Raw genomic sequence first — 17,836 nt, 5'->3', positions numbered from 1 at the left:
TGTTAAATCCAAATTTATGGACATTTCTCATTTCTCTTATAAATTTTATAGTTTTGCACTTTACATTTAGGTCTATGATCCATTTTTAATTAAATTCTGAAAAAGGTATGATGTCTGAGAGGTTTTTTGTTTTGTTTTATTGTTCTTTCCATATGGACATCTAATCATTCCAGCACCATTTGTTCAAAAGCCAATCCTTTCTTCATGGAATTTCTTTTGATTCTATTTCAAAGATCAGTCACTGTATTTATTTAGGTATATTTCTAAGTTATCTATAGTGTTCCATTGATCTGTGTATCTATTCTTTCCCCAATATCACACTCTCTTGATTATTATTTCTTTACAGTAAGTATTGAAATCTGGTAGTATGAGTCTTGCAACTTTTTGGTCCCTTTTTAGTATCGTATTGGCTCTTCTGGGTCTTTTAAGTTTAGTTAACTGATACTTACAGAATAGCTTGCTGGAATTTTGATTGTGATTACATTAAATCTATAGATCAGGTTGGGAAGAATTGACATTCTAACAATACTAAGTCTTTGAATCCATGAACATGGAATGTCTCTCCATTTATTTAAATTTTATTTAATGTATGTCATCATAGCATTGCAGCATATAATCCTGTATATACTTTGTTAGATTTATACCTAAGCATTTTTTTTCTTCTTTTTTACTAGTTGCCAGAAGATTTTATCATAAATAAATGGATGTCAGATTTTGTCATCCCCTCCCAGCTCCCCACCCCCTGCATCTATTGATATGATCATGTGATTTTTTTTCTTTAGCTTGTTGATGTTATAGATTACATTGATTGACTTTCAACAAAATCAAAAGTTGTTTTGATATATATGATATAAACTCTATATAATGATAAAACTCTAGCCAGGCCAAGCAAGAAAAAAATGGAAAAGACAAAAATTACCAATATCAGAAATGAAAGAAGAGACATCAATACTCATACCATGGACTTTAAAAGGATAATAACAGGATACTTTGAACAACTCTATGCCTACAAATTCAATAACCTAGATGAAATGAGCCAATTCCTTGAATGACGCAAACTATCAAAACTCACGCAAGCAAAGATAGATAGTCTAAATAGGCATATACCTATTAAATGAATTGGATCAAATATAAATAACCTTCTTCTCCATTAAAACACCAGGCCCATATAGTTTCACTGGTGAATTCTACAATCACTTAAAGAAGATGTGATACCAGTTCTCCACAATCTTTTCAAGAATATAGTAACAGAGAGAACATTAAAATTCATTCTATAAGGCCAGCATTACCCTAAAACTAAAAGTAGATAAAGACATTACGAGAAAGGAAAACTGTAGACCAATATCTCTCATGAATATACATGCAAATACTCTCAACAAAACATTAGCAAGTCATATCCAAAAATGTATAGAGAGAATTACACACCATGACCAGGTAGAATTTATTCTAGGTATTCAGGACTGGTTCAACACTTGAAAATAGGATGCCATCTAACTTTTCTTTCTTTTTTTTTTTTTAATTATATAAGACATGTCACTCTTTTGCTTTGAGGCACTGAAGATTGTTCCTCTATCATTGAAGGCTAATGATTTTACAAGGATATATAGCATAGCAAAATAGAGCAGTATTTTCAAGAAACTTATAGTAAGAAGGATAAACCTTGGCTACTAGAGCTAAGGATAGGTCACTAAGAGTAATGGGTCCTTAATGTGTGCCATGTTGTTAAGTAAATAGGCCCAGAATAACACCTAGCTTTTCATTTACTTACAAAAGATAAGGTTTTTAATCAGAGAGAGTCAGTATAGGCGGATGTTGAAGAGTTATTATTTTGAGATCAGTGGTGGTATTTTTACTTTCTGGGTTCCATTGGATTGGTTCTCAGATGTTTATTTAGTAAAAAAAAAAAAGATGCTTTGCTGGTTCAGACATGTTTGGTACCCACTTTTACAATAGATAGTTGACTCATCTTGAGTAATTTTGAATAATATGGGATATACCTTTAGATAATGTCCTCCCTCCAATGACAGTTGACAACTGAGATAATAAACAGTTGTTTGAAGACATCGGAGCTTTTCTTACTTTGTGAGCAGCTCTATGGTCATTATCAGTCAGTAGATAGAGTTAGTGCTAAATTGTCCAGATCAATGGAACGTAAGAAGTAGTCATCCGTATTTTGGAGCAGAGAATTTGAGTTTGATACAAGATTCTGAAGAAATAGGATAGAATTTCATAAATCATAACTTGAAACATAATTTTCCAGTTAAACTGTTGACTTTTTCTCAAGTGAAAGCAACTAAGTTGTTTGGATATGCTTATCCATAGGGGTCTTAAAGAAAGCCGAACATAAATCTACTATAGTAAAGAATTTGGCTACAGCTTGATCCAAAGTGTATTGTTTAGTTTAGGTATTACTGAGAAGCAAGGTATAACTATTTGTTAATTGCTTTGCATATCTATGACAAATCTATAGCCTTAAAAATTAGTTTTTTTTTTTTTTATTAGCTTAGCATATTACAAGCACTAGTACAAAGGTACAGAGATATTTTTTCTAGTATCTTTCTCAATTTTTTTTTTCTGGTTACTGCTGACTGGAGACTTTCCTTGGCTTTAGTTTTAAAATATTGGAAAGCTTAGGTAACAAGTTACAAGTATTAAATTGGACTCTTATGGGCTCTACTCCAAATATTCTGCCTAAGACTTGGAGTTTTTGCTTATAGGGATTCTGAGACCATAGCTAATTCTTTGGTTATTTCTTGAATTATACATAGTATAAGTCTACTAACTTCCAGATCAGCTATAATTCGATTGTATGTTGGAGAATTTTCTGGGACTTCTAAAAATAGTTCTTCTTCAGTACATTTTATCTGGTAGTTCCATTTACAAATACTACTCTACCTATTAAATGTGCAGGTTTTTATCAAACAGAAGAGGAACTGTTCTCCTGTAATAGTTCTAAAGTAAAATTTTCATGTTGAGACATGGAGAAGCACTTAGGATAGCCAGAATTCTCCCTATTTGAGTGAATTTAGTAATCAAAGGGATACGGTGTTCTGTTAGTGGGGTTAATGATAGATACAGTGACATGTAAAATAAGAAAACTATTGATATATAGCTGTAGCCTAATCAAAACTATCCATACGTCTTTTTTTTTTTTTTAATGGAACACTTTCATAATTTTGAAGAGATACAAGAAGGAAAAACATTCAGGGTTAAAACAAAAGTTACATGGAAGTAAAGAAAGCAGAATAAATAAACACATTATTGCAAGGGTATTGATGTGTAGTGCACCTCCAAATCAATAGGTCTAATTATATTTGATGAAGACCTATATACATATAGGCCTTAGAATAACAAAATAAATTCATAAAGTGAAAAAATTATATATTTATCTTTGTATCAATTGTATTAAATTCATTGTTTTCATTCATTCAGTTTTACTTATGTTTCAAAATATGCTAGTTACAATCTGAAAATTAAACCAAGAAAACAATTCCATTAACAACATCATAAAAATAAAGTATTTAGGAATAAATTTAATAAAGGAAGTATAAGCTTTGGCTACCAAACCATAAAACATTGCTGAGAGAAATTGTCACAGATCTAAATAAATGGAGAGACTTTCCATGTTCATGAATTGAAGAACTTAATATGAAAATAGCAATTCTCTCCAAATTGATGTATAGATTTTATGAAATCCTTATATAAATCTTAGTAAGATTTTCTGCTGTAATTGATAAGCTTATCTTAAACTTTATATGGAAATGCAAAGGACCCAGAGTAGCCAAAAACTCTTTAAAAAGAAAAATTTGGGGAGACTTATGCTGCCTGATTACCAAGTATATTGTAAAGCCACAGTAATTAAGTAGTGTAGTATTGGCATACGGATGGCCATATCGATCTTCATATCGATTAATGGAGTTGAATTGATAGTCTACAAATAAACTGTTAAATTTATGGTTAATCAATTTTTAACAGAGGCCAAGACAATTCAGTGAGAAAGAATAATCTTTTCAGCAAGCAGTGTTGGGATAATTGGATATCCACATGCAAAACCAAACAAACACACACACAAAAACTTAAATTCCTTATCTCATGCCACATACAGTTATCCACTCAAAACAAATAATATATCTAAATGTAAGAACTAAAACTATAAATTTTTAAGAAGAAAGATTTTTCCTCTATCATTGAAGGCTAATGATTTTACAAGGATATATAGCATAGCAATAGTATTGAGGCACTAATCTATTTTAGGTCTTTATAGATTTGCCCATTCTGGACATTTTGTATAAATAGAGTCATACAATATGTGATCTTTTGTGACTTGCTTCTTTCATTTAGCATGATATTTCAAGGTTCATCAAAGTCATAGCATGTATCAGTGCTTCACTGCTTTTTATGGGAAATAACATTCCATTTTATGGATATGCCACATTTTATCTTTCAATTGTCAGTTGATACATATTTGAGCTGTTTCCACTCTTTAGCTATTATGAATTATGCTGCTATGAACATTCATGTACAAGTTTCTGTGTGCACTCATCTTTTCAATTCTCTTGGCTATACACCCAAGAGTGAAATTTCTGGTTTATAAGGCAACTCTATGTTTAATTTTTTGAGGAACTGACAAACTGTTTACCAAAGTGAATACACCAGTTTGCTTTCCCATTAACATTGTTTGAAGATTCTAATATCTCAATATCTTTGCCAACACTTGTTACTGGCCTGTCTCTGATTGTAGCTGTCTTTGTGAGTGTGAAATGTTATCTTACTGTGGTTTTGATTTGCATTTCCCTATGACTAATGATGTTGAGAAACTTTTCATGTGCTTATCAACCACTTGTATATATTATTTGGAGAAATGTCTATTCAAATGCTTTATCTGATTTTTTGAGTCATTTTAAAAAAAATTTTGAGCTGAAATAATTTTTTGTTTATTCTAGATACAAGTCTCTTAACAGATATATAGTTTATAAATCTATTTTTCATATTTTGTTGGTTGTCTTTTTTCTTTTTTTTTTTTTTTTTTTTTGCGGTACGCGTTCCTGTTACTGTCGTGGCTTCTCCCGTTGCGGAGCACAGGCTCCGGACGCCGGACGCACAGGCTCAGCGGCCATGGCTCACGGACCCAGCCGCTCCGCGGCATGTGGGGTCTTCCCAGACCGGGGCACGAACCCGTGTCCCCTGCATCGGCAGGCGGACTCTCAACCACTGCGCCACTAGGGAAGCCTGGTTGTCTTTTTCTTGATTGTATCCTTTGAAGCACAAATTTTTTTAGTTTTGTAGCAGCTCAATTTATTTTTTCTTATTATAATTATGATTTTAGTGTTATAGCTAAAGAAACTTTGCCTAACCTAAGGTTATGAAAATTGCACCCATTTTTTTCTAAATGTATTGTTTTATATTTACATTTAGGTCCTTGATTCTTTTTAAGGTAATCGTTGTATATGGTGTAGGATAGGGGTCCAAACCCATTTTTTTGCATGTGAATATCCAGTTGTCTCAGCACTATTTGTTGAAAAGACTGTTCTTTCCCCCATTTAATTATCATGATTCCCTTGTTGAAAAGTCAGTTTTTGATGATATGTGTATGGATTTATTTCTGGACCCTTCAAGTCTACTTCATTTATTTATATATCTATTCCTACTTATTTCAGTATTTTTTAACTTGTTTCATTGCATTTATTTTACTTTCTTAAAATTTATTCTGTTGAATTCTTTTAGTTTTTAAGTATAATGATTAGCTAATTCATTTTCAAATATTCATACAATACTAAAATGCATTTAAGGCTATGAGTTTGCTTCTAATTTCCACTTTGCTGGAATCTGAATAAGTTAAACATTTTTAAAAAACAAAAACAATACAAACATCTAACAATTTTTACTTTGGTCTTTGTTTTAACCCATGGACTATTTAGAATACTGCTTTACTGTATTCACACATATTTTGTTTATTTGGCTTTCATTTTATTGTTGATTATTGTTTTTCTCTTTTTAATTCCAGTAATAGATATGTTCTATATAACCTTATTCCATGGGAATCTGTTGCAAATATATCCTACTTATAAAAGACTACCCTATGAATAGTTTTCTGACTGCTGCTTTGAAAGCTTTCTGAGGAACACTTACCCGAAAACAGATTGTAAACTGTCTTTAGTTACTAGAGATTCTGTAGTGTCTTAGGAAAATTATTCACAGTTCCAGCACCAAGGAATATTTTCCTGGGCATGTAACTGATATTCCCTATGGCTTGGGGCCCTGAGGTTCACCTCCAGCTTCACTACAAGAAGTAAACATGGATCCAGAGTTCAAGCTTTCTACGGTACATGGATCTGATGTGGATATTCCTTTGGCATTTAATCTCCAGGCCCTAATGGTGATATCAGAACGCCTAGGGCAAAGCAGCCTCATCTCTCACTCACCAGTAAGTGCTTTCTTTCCATTTTTCTCTTTCTTTTATTAAATGCAAATATGGTTTTTAATGTGTATTGTGTGTTTATACATTTTATATAGCATTACTATGCGTTTAAAACAAGAAGTGGAGGGGGCTTCCCTGGTGGTGCAGTGGTTGAGAATCTGCCTGCCAATGCAGGGGACACGGGTTTGAGCCCTGGTCTGGGAAGATCCCACGTGCCACAGAGCAACTGGGCCCGTGAGCCACAACTGCTGAGCCTGCGTGTCTTGAGCCTGTGCTCCGCAACAAGAGAGGCCACGACAGTGAGCGGCCCGCGCACCGCAATGAAGAAGTGGCCCCCGCTCGCCGCAACTAGAGAAAGCCCTTGCGCAGAAACGAAGACCCAACACAGCCAAAAACAAACAAACAAACACATAAATAAATAAATTAATTAATTAAAAAAAAAAAAAAAAAAAAAAACAAGAAGTGGAGATTTAAGCCTATGCCCAAATTGCCCTTTTAACTCAGAAGCTTAGTGGATTGTTTTTTAAATGCATTTTGCAGATTGATCTACTAGGCTTTTATGCCTTCTGCATGAAAATTGGTCTATAGTTTTGTCTTCATCATAGAGTTTAACAAATTTATTTATTTTTTCCTTAGAGAAAGAATATAATCTGAAATCACTTTATAAATCTCCAGTGTGATAATTAAAGTTGGTATAAATATCCAGGGTAGATGTAGATTGAACACGCACAGTAGTGCTTGAGGTATTTCCCCAATCACAGCCCAGAACGTACTCAATTTTATCTACCATCACACTAAATAATTATTTCTAATTATGTGAGACTTTAATTTATAACATTATTTCCTTTCTCTTATCACTGCAACTATACACTTCACTACATCTACTGGGGTTAACAAAAATTCTCTTTGCAATCTAATCCTCTTTGTCAGCTAAAAGGAAGAGAAAATAAATGCAGGTATGGTACGTGCTGAAAGTTGGAATCAGAGGAATATACTATTTAAATAATGATTAAATATTTAGTCTAAATATATAGTCTATCTCCACAGATAGATTTTGTATATGATATGTAAACTAGACAATAATTATTGCTTTTAACTGAACAGGAACTAGGTACAAATTGGTTCATAACTGGATCTTAAGGTCACATAGCCTATTTGATCCATATTTGGCATTACTCCATTCATTCCATTATACCTACTGCACTGCCAATACTAATGACTAATTCCTAAACTTCACAGAGCAATTAATCTCTCTCACTAACTGTGACATCACTGAATGTGGGATTTGTTCACCCTTTAATTCAATGAATCTCTCTAGTGACTAGATGTCTGCTCTTCCTTTCACCCCTGGGATCCTGAAGATATCCTGCTTACCAGTCTTATGGTATGTGTGGTATATTAAATTACTGTTCAGCATATATTCTCTATCTTCCTTTGACCTATTTGGGAAGAATATATTTCTGTGCTCCTCTGATATTGTGTGTAGACATGTGGCAAATAGTATGTAAATGGACATAATGTAAACAGAGGCCTGAAATGGTCTTGCACAAATGTGCCTCTTTTCTTCAGCCTCTGCAATTGCCAAGACAAGAATATAGCATACATAGTCCATTAAATCCCGGACCAGGGATCGAACTCATATCCCCTGCACTGGCACGTGGATTCCTAACCACTGCATCACCAGGGAAGTCCCAGTAGCAATAACTCTTATCAAACTAGGAATAAAAGGGAACTTTAAAATAATTTGGTGAAAAATATGTAAAAAATCCTAAGGCAAACAAGACATGTACTGTTGAAATATGGAACAAATTATTTCTGAGTTTGGGAATAATGCAAAAAATTCTATTTTCATCACTTGTATTCAGCATTGAACTGGATGTCCTAGCTGGTAGGATAAGGAAAAGGAAAATAAACAAAATTAATAATGATTAAAGAAATATAACTGACATTACTTCAGATCTCATTACTATGTATCTGAAAGTGCAAGAGTCTACAAACAAATAATAAAAATTAAGAATTGAATTTAGAAAGATTACTGTGTAGAAGATCAATATAAAAATCAATCATATTTTCATATTCCAACAAAAAATTTAAATTAATAAAAAATATAAAGCATCAAAATCATGCTAGATCTTGGAATACCCCAAAAGCAGATACAAATAAAAGGAATAAGTGCAAAGTTTATAAACTAGAAAATTTAACACTTTAAATATGTCAGTTCTCCTGATATTAATCTATAGATGCAATCTAATTTCAATTAAAATTACAGTGCTTTATTTTCTTGAAAATTGTTAAACTGTTTGGAAAAATTCAGGTTAAGAACAGTCAAAGCATATTATAGGGATAAGAACAAATCTAGAGGATTTAAACCACAGGACATCAATAACAATTATAAAGCTATGGTAACTAAGGAATTTTGAAATTGGCACAAGGACAGACAAACTGCACAAAACAACAGGGTAGAGTCAAGATAAGTATCCACATCTAGAAAGGCAGGTGATTTACAAGAAAATTGACACTGTAATGAGTGGGGAAATGGTGGTCTTTGAATATATGTTGCTGGTTCAAATGTATATCTGTATGGGGAAACAGAACATTTCTATTTGTTTTACTTTCCTACCTTAAAACACATACAAAAATTAAATTTAGTTGTAAAGCTAAAACAAGCAATCTTCTAGAAGAACACCAAAAAGAGTACCTTATAAACTTAGAGTATGTAAACATTTCTCAAACAGGACATACAAGGTACGAAACATTAAATAAAAAGCTAATAAATTATACTCCATTGAAAGTAAGAACTTTTGTTTATCAAATATATCACCAAAGGAGTGAAAGGACAAGCCTCAGCCTAGGAGAATATTTGTAATACATAAATCATTCATACCCAGAATACTTCTTAAAATTCCACGAATCAGTAAGAAAATAAAAATAAAACAGATTAAAAGTGGGGATAAGGGGCTTCCCTGGTGGCGCAGTGGTTGAGAGTCCGCCTGCCGATGCAGGGGACACGGGTTCGTGCCCGATCCGGGAAGATCCCACATGCCGCGGAGCGGCTAGGCCCGTGAGCCATGGCTGCTGAGCCTGCGTGTCTGGAGCCTGTGTCTGTGACGGGAGAGGCCACAACAGTGAGGCCCACGTACCGCAAAAAAAAAAAAAAAAAAAAAGTGGGGATAAGACTTGGACATACATTTCATCAAAGACAGTACTCAACCAGTATAAAGTAATCAACATTATTAATAATCAAGGAACTAAGCATTAAGTCCACAGTGAAGCACCCCTATCAGAGTAGTCAAAATTAAAAATATAGGCATTGCTATATGCTGGTGAGAATGTGGAGCAACTGGAACTTTGTTACATTACTATTGAATGTGTAAATTTTTCAACCATTTTGGACAACTGGTCATATCTGTTAAAGCTAAATAGAGCCGAGCCTATGACTCAGCAATTCTACTCCTAGGTATTTGCTAAATGGGTATATGCCCACCAAAACACAAACACAAGAATGTCCCTAGCAGCTCTATTCATAATAGCCCAAATCCAAGAATAAACAAATCTTGGACAAATAAAGTGTTGCATAACTATACTGTAGAATACATTATAATAATTTGAAAAGATAACAAGGATAAACTGAAGATATACACAAAAACTTCCAATTCCATCTGTAATGGAGTAACAGGCATCAGATTTAATCTCCTACCTTAATCAACCAGGAAAGTCAAAAAAAATAGATTAAAAAAAAAAGAGAGAGACTTTTTAAATTCTGGAAAACAAAGTATGCAAGACTGAGTTTCTTGGGAGAAGGGAAACAAAAAAGATGACCTCTGTGATTGACCCAGCTTAGTGACTGGAAAAGACTGTCAGGCCACAGGTGTAAATGGAGAAAATGCAAAAGAATCTAGAAGTCTGTTGATTTAAGAATACAGAAATAAGATTCAGGTAAGCTAAGCTGATTAGACTGCACTGAAAAATCCTGGCGAGGCAGCAGCTAAAAAAAAAGAAAAGTTGTGTGAGCTGCAGAGTTATTCCCTTGAGCCTTTGACCGAATACCAATCTGTGGGTTATTAAGAGAAAACTGCATGAGAAGGGAAAGAACCACTAGAAAGCAGTCAACTGCACAATTTCTAGAGGTCACACAGGCTTAGGGATAGTTTTCAAACCAGTTAAAGTGGAAACACCCCATAATACGCACAGCTTAGGGTTTTGAAAAGGTCATTGCCTCATTAGTAAGAATAAATTAACCTTAACCTAAAAATGTCTCTGGATTTGTCCCAATCAAGCCCAAAAGAAAACTCGAAAAATCAATATTATTCCAAGTAATTTAACTACTACATGTCAGAGCCAAGTTCAACACTATTTAAAGAAATATTTAAAAAGCTACTGCCAACATGATAAAGTTAATGATGTCTGACATGCAATGGAAAATTACCAAGCACATAAAGCAGGAAAATATGAACCATAAGGAGGAAGACGATCATTAGAAACAGGGAACGAGAGGATAGATAAATCAGAATCGACAGACAAGCATGTTTAGGTCAATATCTTGTAATAACCTATAATGGAAAAGAATCTGAAAAAGTATATATATATATATGTATATATATATATATATATATATACACACACACACACACACACATACACACACACACACACACACACACACACATACATATATAAAATAAAAAAAGAAGTAGAGATTCCCTGCCCAGTCTCCCTCCTTTCTCCTTTTTCTAAATTTTATTTTTTTATTGAAGTATACTTGATTGACAGTTTTGTTAGTTTCAGGTGTACAGCAAAGTGATTCAGCTATACATGCATATCTGTATGTTTGGCAAACACTACCTTACCTGGATCAAGGTAATCTATCTATCTGTCTGTCTATCTATCTATCTATTCTTTTTCAGATTCTTCTCCCTTATAAGTTATTACAAAATACTGAGTTCAGTTCCCTGAGCTATACAGTAGGTCCTTGTTGGTAATCTATTTTATATACAGTATGCAAAGGACTTCAGGGCCATAGGAAACAGAGGAGTTGTGGGGAAGGAAAGAACCTGTTTCCTTTAATCACCACTAGGAGAAATCTGCTTGGTGACAAGCAAGCCTGCTTTGGATTACTAAATGAGCAAAAATAAAAACAAAACAAAAAACCTATGTTAAGTCCTTAAATGTAAAGTTTTATTTCTTACCTAAATCACTGTTAACCTAATACAGAATTACCTATATAATTAGTGAAAAAAATTAAGTTTAGAATGGGTTCATTTTTCAACCATTGGAACACCCAAATTTATGAAAATCACAGCATGATTGCATAGATAATTAGTTCTGTTACTATATTAATCAGTGCTAAATTTCTAACTATTTAGGTACAGAAATACCTATTCTATTGAATATTCCTTTAAAGGCAAGAACAAGAAAAAACACATTGATATAATCTAGCCTGATCTTTAATTTTTATTTTTAAAGGTCTTGGTTATACTAAGCTATATGTAAATATAATCTTGTCGTTTCAACTCCAAGGTTAGAAAAAATTTTGTATTAAAGAGAAACATATGTATATATATATATTTATAAACAAAAGTATTATTTTTTATATAAAAGAAGTATAAATAGAACCAAATTTTATCGGTGATAACACTCTGAAGTGTTGTGTATATCATAATAAGAATTAACCTATTTAGTTTTATAAATTATTGCTAAAATAGCCCTAACATTTCAGGGGCTTAATTTTGTTTTATGGTATCAAGGTAGTTTAATAATGTTACTTACACTTTAATTTAAACCCAAGAATTAGCTTGCTCAATCACATAATGTAGACTAAATGTAGTAGTGAATTACCAAATAGTTACAATGCAATATTTCTTAAAAATTAAAATATTATGTATGTATTTTTGGACTTTGCAAATGGTTTTAAAAGTTATTATGATTACAAAATTCTATTTTAAACTTCTAAACCTTACAGTAACCCAATCCATGTATTTATCAGTGCCAGTCTCAATACTAGTGTGCCTATCTGTTTATTCATATTGACATAACAGAAATAAGGAACAAGCGTCTGTCTCCAGATGATACACATTTCTTTAGAAAAACTGGGGAACTGAAAGAAGAGGAAGGCTGGATTACAGTTTCATACTTTCTCTATTGAATTCTTTTATTGTCATAACCTTATTTTTTTTGGAGCATCCAGGTTACTTTTCTACCCAAGGCCTTAAGACCAGTTCCTATTTTTTAACCAATAAAGAGTTTTGCTTATTTTTGCTTTTGTTCTCTGAAAGGATTTTGCGACCTATATGAATCTCTAAGTCTTATTAAAAAGAGTGAAAGTGAATGAAATTGTCCTTCAGTGTCACACAAAGTAGATTTGAGAAACATCTAAGACTACATTTAAAGTACTGTTTGTGAATAATGCTTTCTTGTTGATTATTGTTCTTGATAATTTATTTCATGGTAAATTAAATATCTTAATCATTTAAAAAAGAATGTTTAAAAACTAGCTATTATAAAGTCCTCCATATATTCAAGAAGTTAGAGGAAAATAGAAGCATGATGAGGAAAGAAACGGAAGATAATAAAAAAGAATAGAAGTTCTAGAAATAAAATATACCATGTCTGAAATAAAAATAATTGAAAAGAATTAATAGAAGATTAAAGCCCTACTGAAAATAAGGATACATGTACTTGAAGACACAGAAATAAATATTCCAAAATGAAGCAGAGAGAGAAAAAAGACTGAATAATAATTTAAAAAAGGACTTATGGGACAACATCAAACAGTGTAGCACACATGCTATTGGATTGCAGAAAAAGGGAAGTCAGGTGAAGGGAAAAAAGTTTTGAAGAAATAGTGGCAGAAATTTTTCAAAATTTTCTGTAAACTAAATCTATAGACCAGGAATCTCAATGAACACCAAGGGGAATAATTACAACAATAAAAACAAACAAAGAAAAGACACTACACCAGGACACACCATAACTAAATTTGTGGAAACCAGTGGTAAAGAGAAAATCTAAAGAGCAGCCAGAGATAAGAGATGTATTACTTACAGAAGATTAAACATACAAATGACACCAGACTTCTCGTCATAACCCCTGTAAGCCATAAGACAGTGGAGTAAAGTCTTCAAAGGATTTAGCCACCACCACCACAGCAAAAAACAAACTAAAAAAAAAAAAAAAAAAAAAAACTTTCAACAATCATTGATAAACATCTAGAACCATAATATGTAAAGAACTCCCACATCTCATCAATAAAAGACAAACAACCCAGTATTTAAAATGTGCAAAGGATTTGAACAGACACTTCTTCAAAGAAGATATAAAGATTCCTTTGTCACAAAGGTGGAGCACGGCTCCCCACATGTAATTGTAGGCTACTCTTTGTGACTTATTTATAAAGAGGATAATATGGAAAGGAGGGAAGGAGTAATTTTACAGTGGGAAAATTTGGCTAACACTACCTTACCTGGATCAAGGTAATCATTATCAGTGATAAATCATATTATAGAATATACCTTTTGATATAGTATGTTGAGAATGGCAATTTATCTCTGTTATCCTTCTCCTAAAAATCCATAACCACAGTCCTACCATGAGAAAAACACAAACTGAGGAATATTCTATGAAACACCTGATCCTTACCCCTCAAAACTGTCAAAGTTATCAAAAACAAAGCAAGTCTGATAACTGTCAGAGCCCAAGGAAGCCTAAGGAGACATGAAAAGTAAATGTAATGTGGTATTCAACACTGGACCCTGAAATAGAAAGAGAACATTAGGGAAATAGAAAGAGAACATTAGTGAAATTGGAAAAAAGTATGGATTTAGTGAATAATAATGTATCATAACTGGTTCATTAGTTCACAGTTGTGACAATATACAATAGTAATGTAAAATATTCATAGAAGAAATGGTATATAATATATAGGAAATCTGCAACTTTTCTGTAAGTATAAAACTATTGAAAGGTTTAATTAAATTTTAAAAAGATAAGAGAATATGATAAACAATTTTCTAACAAAGGTATCTGTTAGTTAAAATGGACTAATTCCTTGAAAGACACGAACTACATAATTTCACTCAAGAAGAGATACATAAACTAAATAGAGTGATATCTGCTAAGTAAATTGAATTCAAAGTTTAAAACTTTCAAGCAAAACAGCATTTTAGATTCATTTGGCTTCACTGGTGCATTCTACCAAACACTTAAGGAAAAATATAACCTATTTAAAAAAAATAACAAAAATAGAAAAGGAGAAAATACTTCTCAATTCATTTTATGAGGTCAGTGTTACTGTGATATCAACTTAGACAAAGGCATTAAAAGAACAGAAAACTACAGACCAATATCTATCATGAACATAGATACAGATATTCTTTACAGCACTGTGGTAAACAATGCAGCAAAATATATATATAAAATGGACATCACAACCGAGATGGATTCACATCATGAATGCAAGGTTGGTTTAAAAAATCAGTACATACAATCCACCATATTAAGGTAAGTAAAAAGATCATATAACGATATGAATGTATGTGGAAAAGTGTTTGCTAGATCTCAACACCCATTCATAATAAAAGCTCTCAGTAACTAGGAGTAGGAAAGAACTTCCTCAACCTGATAAAGAACCTACTTGTGGATACTTATGGATGAAAATTTGTTTTTCCTCTTAAGATTGGACACAAGGCAAAGATGTCTGCTCTCATCACCTGTTGTCTGATATTGACTGGAGGTCCTAAACACCTAAAGCAAGGCAAGAAAAAGAATACCTGCTCTAATGTTTTCTCTCTTCTGTTTTCCTCTCCCCTTTCATCTCCAGGTAAGAAACAAGGAGAAACAGGCAGACAGAGACAGAGTAAGAGAGGGGGTGGGTACAGGGGGAGGGAGGTTGGTTTTATCTTTTCTCTGAAGCTTCAGTGCCAGCTAATTACACCCAGGCTCAACTGTAGCACCATTTTTCTTCAAACAAAGACATTTCCCTTTACTTGATTAATTAAAATGCCAGTGAGAACAATACTTTTACTTTTCACAGAGAATGGAAATATATTTAGGAATCTAGTTTAATCTCTCCTTCCCAAAGGCTGTACAGATACAAGGAGAAGAACAGCTGATCATTATAAAGTTTGGGTTAACTATTGTTTAGCATCTTCACAGAAAAAAAAAAAGTACAGCTACCTATTAAAGACACCTCCTGGTAAACTTCATGCCATGAATCCTTTTTAGATATTCACTTTTTCAGTATTTTCTAACTGCTAATCATGACCCATTAATGCAGCGGTCCCCAACTGTTTTGGCACCAGGGACTGGTTTCGTGGAAGACAATTTTTCCACGGACCAGAGTGGGATGGTTTCAGGATGATTCAAGCACATTACATTTATTGTGCAGCTTTATTTCTATTATTACATTGTAATATATAATGAAATAATTATACAACTCACCATAATGCAGAATCAGTGGGAGCCCTGAGCTTGTTTTCCTGCAACTAGATGGCCCCATCTGAGAGTGATGGAAGACAGTGACACCTGAAGTGTGTTGCTTATGTCCAGTCTACTCCATAAGATGCAGCTTAATTGTCACTTGCCACTCACTGATAGGGTTTTGCTATGAGTCTGCAAGCAACTGATTTATTATGGTCTCTGTGCAGTCAAACCTCTCTGCTAATGATAATCTGTATCAGCAGCCGCTCCCCAGCGCTCGAATCACCGCCTCAGCTCCACCTCAGATCATCAGGTGTTAGATTCTCATAAGGAGCGTGCAACCTAGATCCCTCACGTGTGCAGTTCACAGTAGGGTTTGCACTCCTATGAGAATCTAATGCCTCTGCTGATCTGACAGGAGGTGGAACTCAGACGATAATGGGAGCAATAGGGAGCGGCTGTAAATACAGATGAAACTTCACTCAATAGCCCCCCGTTCACCTCCTGCTGTGCAGCCTGGCCCCTAACAGGCCATGGTCTGGTATCAGTCCATGGCCTGGGAGTTGGGGACCCCTGTATTAATGGCTCAAGGCTGTGACATCATTTTTTAAAAATAAAGCAGAGAAGAATATATTAGAAACGATAATTTCAGTGAGTCTCTCACATATAGTGATATTAATAACTGTTTTCTGCAAACTTTGGCTTGGTCACATATATATACATTTACATATGGGAGTTTTTGATTACAATATTTAATTTATTCTTATTTCAATTGACAATAAAATGTTCAAAATAAACTACATTAGTTGGTTGCTGATTATTTATTTGAAAAGAATATAGAATTCTCCCTAACAATGGCTAAATGTGTGCTTTAGGGTAAGTTTGTGAGTGTCTGTGTGGTAGAATATATATAACATAAAATTTCCCATTTTAACCATTTAAATGTACAATTAAGTGGCATTAATTACATTCACAGTTTTGGGCAACCACATATCAATATTTCCAAAACCACTCAAAATAGATACTCTGTAATCATTAATAACTCCCCATTCTTCCCTCCACTTGGCCCTTGATAACCTGTAATCTTCTTTCTGTCTTCATAAATTTATTTATTTTAGATAGTATTTTATATAAGTGGAATAATAAGATTTTTTTTTCCTTTTTTTTTTTTTTTTTTTTTTTTTTTTTTTTTTTTTGCGGTACGCGGGCCTCTCACTGTTGTGGCCCCTCCCGTTGCGGAGCACAGGCTCAGCAGCCATGGCTCACGGGCCCAGCCACTCCGCGGCATGTGGGATCCTCCCGGACCGGGGCACGAACCCGTGTCCCCTGCATCGGCAGGCGGACTCGCAACCACTGCGCCACCAGGGAAGCCCTTTTTTTTCCTTTTATATCTGGTTTATTTCACTTAGCACAATTTTTTTAAGGCTTATCCATGTTGCAGCATGTATCAGAACTTCATTTTTATGGCTGAATAATATTCTATTATGTGCCATATTTGTTAATTTATCTTTTATCTTTGGATGGACACCTGGATTATTTCTAACTTTTGGCTATTGTGAAAAATGTTTTTTATAATCATTGGCATACAAGTTTTTGCATCCTTGTGTTCAGTTATTTTGGGAATATGCCTAGAAGTGGAATAACTGGGTCAAATGGTAACCCTATGTTTAGCTTTTTGAGGAACTGACCTTTTTCCACAGTGGATATATCAGTTTACTTTCTTACCAATAATGTACGAGAATTCTGGTTTCTCCAGATCTTCTTCAACACTTGTTCATTTTATTATTATATTATTGCTATTATTACTGCCACCTAGTGGGTGTAAAGCGGTACTTCTAAGTGGTTTTGATTTGCATTTCCCTAATGCTAATCAAATGTTTTTTTAATGTGTTTACTGGCCATTTGTATACCTTCTTTTTTTTTAATTAAAAAAAAAAAATTAATTGAAGTATGGTTGATTTACATAGCCACTGTTTTTTATTTATTTACTTATTGGCCTCACCC

General features: G+C 33.5%; 1 long non-coding RNA gene and 1 pseudogene across 1 annotated transcript in view; one reads left to right on the top strand and one right to left on the bottom strand.

Moving 5' to 3' along the window:
- Positions 1–17,836, bottom strand: part of LOC141276403 (uncharacterized) — a 265,898-nt gene that overhangs the window by 198,737 nt on the left and 49,325 nt on the right. The gene's annotated exons all lie outside the window — the stretch shown is intronic.
- Positions 6,296–17,836, top strand: part of LOC101334737 (E3 ubiquitin-protein ligase Mdm2-like) — a 57,145-nt pseudogene continuing 45,604 nt past the window's right edge.

Source organism: Tursiops truncatus, chromosome 14 (genome assembly GCF_011762595.2).
Source record: "Tursiops truncatus isolate mTurTru1 chromosome 14, mTurTru1.mat.Y, whole genome shotgun sequence".
Lineage (NCBI taxonomy): Eukaryota > Metazoa > Chordata > Mammalia > Artiodactyla > Delphinidae > Tursiops > Tursiops truncatus.
This window is presented reverse-complemented; position numbering and strand designations above follow the sequence as displayed.